General features: G+C 32.8%; 1 non-coding gene across 1 annotated transcript; it reads left to right on the top strand.

Annotated features, from left to right (window-relative positions):
- The first annotated feature begins 6,394 nt into the window (after positions 1-6,394).
- On the top strand, positions 6,395-6,466 carry TRNAG-UCC (transfer RNA glycine (anticodon UCC)). Its single transcript has one exon. It is a non-coding gene; the product is annotated as a tRNA-Gly (tRNA).
- Positions 6,467-8,475: the final 2,009 nt, after the last annotated feature.

Below are 8,475 nucleotides of genomic sequence, written 5' to 3'. Positions count from 1 at the left end.
TTCAGATTTTTCTATAACGATTCGTTTGTCCAAATATTTTTTGGCTGGTACTGTTATAGAAAATTTATGATATAACAGGTGAAATCAATTCCACAAAAGAAATTGACCGTCATAGTAACATGTTATCATGGATAGTCGTTATTTTATATAGAGAGGTTTGACAGTATATATCGTAAAGTATATATCGTGTTTGATTAAGATAAAGGAGAAAATATCAGAGGATGTACCTGGCCATGTTCTATGACCACTTAATTTTTATTTTTGTTTTTTTTACTCTATCAGTTTTGCCTTAAAAATTACGCTTTGGGAAAAGGTCAAACGAATTGGCCAAATATGATTAAGACACACAACCTTTTTATTTTATTTTTATTGCCGTTTCGATAAGATGTTGATTTGGGATGAATGATTCTATGCAGGAAAAAAAGAAGAATAATTTCATTAACGTTGCCAATGATTCTAACAAGTAAATTCAAAGAATACATATATAATTAACTTTCTGATAAAAGAATTTAATTTAAAACTTGTTTCGGACCATGTAATAAAATCACATTCATCAAACTGATGCTTCAATCACTTTTAGACGTTTAGTTTGTTTTAAACAAATATTCTGAACAACCGGGCATATGAAGTTTGGAATATTAGTATTGGATATTAGGTGATATGATGTATCTTCCTCTTTCTTGCACGGACGTAAGTTTGTAATAGCCACTCAATAGTCAACAAAAATGTAATTAATCTAACTCCACCTTCATATTTTTATCTTGTTGTTTTTTTATACGTTAAAAAAAGATATTCATATTTTATTCTTTTAAAATTATGAGTTCAGGTCTAAAACTTTAATAAGTATTCATAACATATTTATTTTATGTTCCGCAATGAAAATACTGATCTGAATAAATTCGTAGCGAAAAGAGCTCCAACACGTTGTAAAAGCTGCATCCGCCACTAATTGGGAGCTGATATTTATAGGAATGATTGACTTTACCACTTCCCATACAAAGAGAAAGATAAGTTTCACAAATTCCATGATTTACGCATCTAAATTTAAATGTGAATTAAGGATTTAGTTTTGTAGTTTTTAAGTAAAATTTACATACTTATAAATTACATATAAAAATAAAAGGTTCTATAAACACAGACTGTTATAGTAAAAAAGAAATTTTTTAAACATAATTATGGTAGGTGAGTTTAAAGCGAGTTTTTCTTGGGCATGTGAACCGTTTCAAGAAAAGTTGCTGAGGTTTGCACGCTGCTATTTTGCTACTCCCTCCGTCTCAAAAAAATTGTTCGCTTTTTTTATTTTGCACGCCCCTTAAACAATATTAATTAGGAAGGGTATTTGACTAACTTTATCCTTATTCATATCTAAGTTATAATCTCTCTGCATTAAATATTTACTCTATTAATGTGTCATCTCTCATTAATGATAAAATTCTTTTAAGGGTAAAATGGGAAAAAGATAATTAATTGCCCCTTTAACTTTTAAAAACGACAATAATTTAAGATAACTATTTTTAATAATCACGATAAATAATTTGAGACGGATGGAGTAATATACATCAAATGTCATTAAATCGTGCACTCCATGACTTCCCAAACAAACTTTCTTGAAAAAGGACAAATAATAAATTAGAAATTAGTACTACTCTTTTATCTACAAACCCCATAGTTGTTGTAAACTGAAAGTGGCAGGTGAAGGAAGAGAAAAAAAGGAAAGAATCCAATTAGGAAAATGGCAAGAGGGGAGATTCCATCTCTTAAGCTTTCACACGAGACGTAAACCAAGATAGTAGCAATTACGTAAATGTTTTCACTTCATTAGTCTATTCATGTGGTCCAATGCGTTTGTTTGTATTTTGACTTTGATATAAAGGGTGTTCCATTGCTCCACTTCTTTTTATTTCTCACCCGGTGTTTGATTTTTAATATCCGTACTTAGTGCCCGATCAAATCTAGATTTGCATCAGAAAATTCCACATTAGAGGTAATGCGCTCCTAACACAAAGACAAATTCATACCTAGGACTCAAACCTGAAACATTTAATTAAGAATGAAGGAGTATTTATCACTCCATCACAATTCTTGTAGGTAAGGGTGTTCCATTTCCAAGATAACTCGTCTTGTCAAATATTATTTCATTTTGTGCAAATGCTAATTTAACAATCTTACAGAAATGTCTAATAGTTTATATATAGATCTTCTACGAAAGAACCATCTAACTAAAATAACATCGTAATGGGACATAATACCAATCTGCCCAATATTCAAAGTAGGAGAACGTATGTTTAATGGCATCTCATTCTCAAATTCATAAAATTCAAATCATGAATTCCCTTTAAAGATGATGAGAATTAAATCCTTATTTTTAGTAGTAGGGGTCATGAAGAGAAAGGGAAAAAGGAGACGGTAAGAATTAAACACATACTTTTTATGGAAGAAGCTTTATTAGTATAGCACAAAATTTTAATAAAAAATGAAACTTATAATCTTAAATTTGTCATAATATTTTCTTATAAATGATAAAATCTAAATAAAATTATTTCCAAATATAATATTTGCAAACAAAATAAATAGTGTCACATAAAATGAAATTGCAACGAGTATTTATTTTGTATTCAATCAATTAAAAATTAGGCCACCACCGTTGATTGCTTAGGCATAGCAACTCATATACATCTTGGGTGTAAAAGGTCCACGTTAACGAATTCCTGATCATAGATTCGACTTACTCCCTTGGCACTAAATCACTGGCAGACTCAAGATATTCACTGGCAGATTCAAAAAATATAAATGTAGTGACAAGAATTTAAATTTGGAATCTTAAAGTGAATTTTGAACCCCTAAATCACTAAATTAATCTCTTCTCTTGTGTTCAGTCTATTCAAAATCTATATATATATATATATATAATACCCTATATATACGATATAATTTTTTATCAAAAAGTGTTCACCGGAACACCCTCTCCGGTCCCTAGATCCGGCCTGGCTTGGCATTGGGCAGATAAGATCCTCCCTCCAATTTGGACCACTCTGTAGCAGTAAATAAAAGGGTAAAAAGATGGAATCCACTGTCTTTGAAACTAACTGGCTTGAACCAGTCTCCCATACCATAACAGATACAGATGGTTCACATGGTATATGGGTCCCATTGATCCAAAATAAAGTGCATCAGTCCAAAATAATTTCTGGGCCTTTCATCTCTTGCTTGGAAGCTGTTAGTCTTTCAATGAACTTATCTTTGGGCTTGGGTTTGACTGTTTGGTCTCTGTTTCCATCTATACTGCCCATCTCCTAATCCTTTGGAATTCTAGTTGATGTGGCATGGGATCCCTTGTCCTTTGTCATTTACTTATTGTATTGTTAATTTCAAGCAAAGTAAAAAAAAAAAAAAAATCCACCTGATTGAGATGTAGCATGGAAACAAGGGTGATTTGCACAAAAAGGATCTTTTGATATCATCATTTAAAAGTGGATTTGTTAAGAAATACAGTGCAAAAATAACAGTAAGTTATAGTAATCCTCAGGATTTTGGCCATAAATCTCGACAGATCGTCTGGATTCAGTTATAAGACTTGCCTTCACAACAAGCTTGTTATAGTGATCGTTAGAATTTTGGCTATTAATCCTTCTGAATCGCCGGGATCTTTTCAGTATTTGTGGCTGAAAATCCTGGCTATTCATCAAGATTTTGGCTAAAAATTCTGACAATTATCATAACTTGTTGTATAAAAAATTTAGCAACACATCTTTGCTTCAAAATTGATTAAAAATGTACAAAATCAACTCTAAATTTGATATCCAACCTTCTAACTTTTAAAACGCTCGCCTAAAACTTTGTTATCAGTTGAAAAATGGCTATTACCAATTTCTTACACCCACAATTAGTTCTTTAGGGAATGGGGCTAGACTGCCTATTGATTTATTTAGCCCACACCTGCATTTGAACTCCTTCTTAAACAACATCGAATTAAACCACCATCTTTCCATAGAGTTTTCTTGCCCCCTATTTGCGTGAAAATACAATAGATGAATAGTCATTCGCTATAAAATTATTTATTTGAATATCTTATTTCCTATCGTACTAAGCATAGAAATCCAATCACTAGGATTATTAACTAATAAGGATTGTGAGTATTGAAAAAAGTTCTGAATCTGGGAACACTTCACTATATATTAATATGTTGGAACCCCTTTTATTATTAAAAATAATATAATAATATAATTTTTGATAAAGGGCTGCTTCTCCTATGTCGTATCAAATTCGCATCGAAAAAAAGAGATTTGTCCTCTCCTATAAAGAAATAAATAAATAAAAAATAATCGTAAAATCTCGTCTAATACTAATATCTAATCACTAACTAATCTAACAATCTAAAATCCTACATAGACCTCGAAAGGCCAGGGCAGCTGCAATAGGACGTGCTTTTCCGTATGTTTCCCGCTTAGTTATTTGCAATTCTGAAAATTACACATATCACATTACCTGTAAGATCCATTTGGTACAATATAAAAATGTGTTGTATTAACAATAATTTTTAGTTTATCTTTTTTTGTTTGGTTGGATATAAAGGTTGCTATCAATTTATCATATGATTTTATAGTGAAGATGAGTACCAAATATTGAAACCAATGTTTTTCTGGAACCAATTATACTACTTAAATTTCGAACTCATTCATTTGTCATAGTGGACAATTGTAGCAACAAAGTCATTATCGCCCCTGCAATTGGAAACTCTCCGTCCTTGTCTCCACGTACCAAATTTACAGTGTTTTTTACGTCTATTGAACTGTTATCCAATTTTTTTCTTAGTTGAAGAAATATATAACGACACTTGTAGTTTACAGCTCGTGATAAGTTGAGACAAAAAATAAAGGCCCAGATTGTTAATTGACCCTATCTTCATGCATGTTTTGTTCGTTAGATAATAATGCTGTTAGATAATTTGTTTGATGATCACAATCAATCTTCAAAACTCAAACGGACTGAATGCGCTCAGAAGCAAAAGTATAAATCCGAATCTGGAAGCAAATGTAGAAACTAAAATAATCTTCTTTGAATGGGGTGAAAATTTTCATCTCAAACTATATATATTTACCACGAAAGATTTGGTGAAATTGAAAACTATTCCCTCAAATTAAATCTATGTTATGGAGTAGATATTTAATTATACGCTCTTATGCACTTAGTTGGTACTTAAAAAGGTAATTCAATTCACTAGTGCGATTGAAAGTGAACATCCTTTTTGAACTAGAACAAGAAGAGCTCATATTGGTACCACTACTTGTGAACACCTAAGATCACTCTTGAACGTCTAACATCACTCTTGAACTTTAGGTGTACCAAGACTTTGGTATGAGATCGATAATCTTGATGAGATTGAGATTTCTATCATTCATCTTAGAGCATGAACACTTGGAAAGCATAGTACTTAGAGACAGAGGTGGATTCAGGATTTAAACTCTATGAGTTCAATCCTACGATTCTTAGCATTAAACCCATTATATTTTTAAAGTTATGGGTTCATATCAACTATTTATAACAATTTTAGTAATTTTTTACAGCTAGGGATTCAATTGAACCCCCATCTAACATGCTAGATATGCCTCTTCTTGGAGAGCATAGTACAATAAAGAGTTGTATGTTGTGTTCGAGAAGGATAAACTGCAATTTTTTCTTTTATTTTATACCATTGTGTGAGTCTTCTTTTTGTCTCACAAATTGGTGAACCAAAAGTTTGTGGACCCAAAAGTGTAGGATTTCGGTCCACCAACTTGTGAGACAAAAAAGAAACTCACACAATAAGCATCAGTTATGTGAGACACATAATAATTTTTTCATAAATCGCTCCCTAAAATTAAAGGGTCTAATGGATCTCTCTCAAATGGTTAGACCGTAGGTAAAAAAGGCCGGTTTGTGGCTGCAATTGTCGTAGTAGTGAATCTTACCCCTTCAGTCTAACAGGGATGAGCTCTATCATGTGAGATTTGACCTGGCAGGAAACTAGAAAAGATTGACAAGTCATCACAAACCTAGCTTGTTTCTTTTCGATTGCAAATTATGTGGATCATTTTATGATAATTTTTGAAGTTTTCATATATAGAAAAGAAACAGAAGAGTTCAACATTAAGCGGTTCGAACCTCCACTTAACTTCACTCAAGTTTCATCCTAATAATTGACAGATTATCCAGGTTCAGGTCCATAAAAAGTGACAATTATCCAACAATAACTCGCTTTCGCTACAGCTCCAATAAGGTTCGGGTCCACAAATAGAATTTTAACTGCATGACATAAAACACACTAGCAAGGAGAAAATATATATACGTTACATCTGCAGCCTGCAGGGGAATTGGCCATATATCTATGAAATGCTTAGCATGCTCTCAAGAACAAGCGTTTGTAGTCCAACGGTTAGGATAATTGCCTTCCAAGCAATAGACCCGGGTTCGACTCCCGGCAGACGCACGCATAAATTTTTTGGTCTGTTGTGCTATAGAAACAACCTCTCTACCTTCACAAGGTAGGGTTAAGGTTGCGTTATATTTTTATCTATCGGAAATAGTATATTGTTGTTGATGCTCTGAAAATATTAAAATGAAAAAGGGCGAACTCATTTGACTGAAATTACTAGTTACTGTAAATACATTGAACTCATTAATTAAGGAGTGAAGAAAATTTGAATACAGTAACTTATACGTAGTACTTAAATAAATGAAAGTTAATGGAACTTTTCTCATGAAAGCTAATTAATGATACCTCATACTTTTAATAGAAACATAACGGTACCATTAACTCACTATTAAGGCAATCATATAGGCGCTCAAAAGAACTGTTAAACGAGAGTTTTTCACGAGATGAAATTAAAATTGCAGCCTCTTCTATCTTTCTCTGAAGAACCTGAAATAATTATAAATTCAACAAGTCAACTAATTTTGAGCTGCTCTCTGTGATCATTGTCTTGACTTTCTATCCCTTTGGAAAAGTGAGAACTGAATTAGGATATAATATGAAAATGTACGAGGTATATAATTAGAATTATCATACTAAGACGCAATGCTTAGATAAAAGGCAATGGAAACGCTCACCATCTTTTTCTTGCATTTGACTCATTAAAAATGTGTATCTAGTAGATGATTGTTATGAAAGACATCAACAGACATTTATCGTCCTGAAATAGTAACAACACTATCCATTCTAATAATGGTAAAAACTATAGTACTTCAAAGACAAAGAACATAGAGCGCAAACTATCTGCATTAATTTTTTCTCCCAATATACCTTCCATTGACTAAATTGTTCAGCCAGTGGTTTAATTTATTTGCTGCAATTGTACCTATAAAAGTGGTATATATGTGAGAGTTTAGAGGAAGTCAAAGCACAAGTTGACTTGTTGCCCCTTGATTGAAATCTTGCAAGCGTTCTGCTGCTTCATCAATGTTCTGCTTCTATATATTCATCAATGTTCTGCTTCTATATATAATGTACTTTTTATGCTAGTATATTAGTATTAGTTTAACAATAGAGTACACCCTGCATAAGGAGGATTTCTGCTGAGTTTGCTTCTGACGGGCTTATAAACAGTTTGGTAAAATCCCCAAGTGAAAACTATGTTGGCACAGTATAACCGCCACTTCAAAACAATCGAATCAATGCAAGCAATATTGTTGCTCCCACATGCCTGTTCATTCATATTTATTTGGATTCCTTGGGTCATTTTATGCCTTAATTAGATGGAATAGCCTCTTTTTTAGCAGTTACTTTCCTTCATTCAGGTATGAGCGAGGGTAGGAATATGAAGGTTGAATAGGCTTTGTCGGTTTGAGAAGGTAAACAACGAATCCAGAGTGATCGAAGATTCAAGGGCTGAACGAATATTCAAACGTTTATTCATCTGAGAACTTCTTGCCCTTTGGTTGGTACCACCTTAGCTTTAGTCAATAAGGAAAGGGGAGGATACGACTGGGTACGAACTCTGGAAGTTCATGGGAAGAATATATATGTTAGTGTTGCCTTGTTGGTTGGGTGAACAAATTTCACATTGGTAGCTGAAAAGAAAAAGACATTACTTCTAACGTGTAAGAATATGGTGTGAGGTCTTTTGGAAAAAATAGTACAGATTTAGCACAAAACGGACAATGTTATATAACGTTAAGAGTATATCTAGATTGTTTTAGCCCAACAATTAGAAGAAGAGTTCATCTCTCCATAATTGGAGTCACCAAAGTGCACGATAGGCAAGAGTAAGACAGAGGAATACTGTGCTTCAAGAGATTTTAGTTTTTGGAAATGCATATCATGCAATTTATCTGCTGATCATCAGAGTTGGCACTGAGGTCTTCAAAGTCGGCTAATTAATGAAATAATTGAATTTCTCTCTTTCAGTAGTAATAGGTCAGAAAACATGTTAAGAGTTCCATATTGGTGGGTTAAAGAGTACATAGTCTCCCTATATCGATTGAAGACCTCGCTGCCAA

This window comes from Lycium ferocissimum, chromosome 12 (assembly GCF_029784015.1).
Source record: "Lycium ferocissimum isolate CSIRO_LF1 chromosome 12, AGI_CSIRO_Lferr_CH_V1, whole genome shotgun sequence".
NCBI classification, from domain to species: Eukaryota; Viridiplantae; Streptophyta; class Magnoliopsida; order Solanales; family Solanaceae; genus Lycium; species Lycium ferocissimum.
This window is presented reverse-complemented; position numbering and strand designations above follow the sequence as displayed.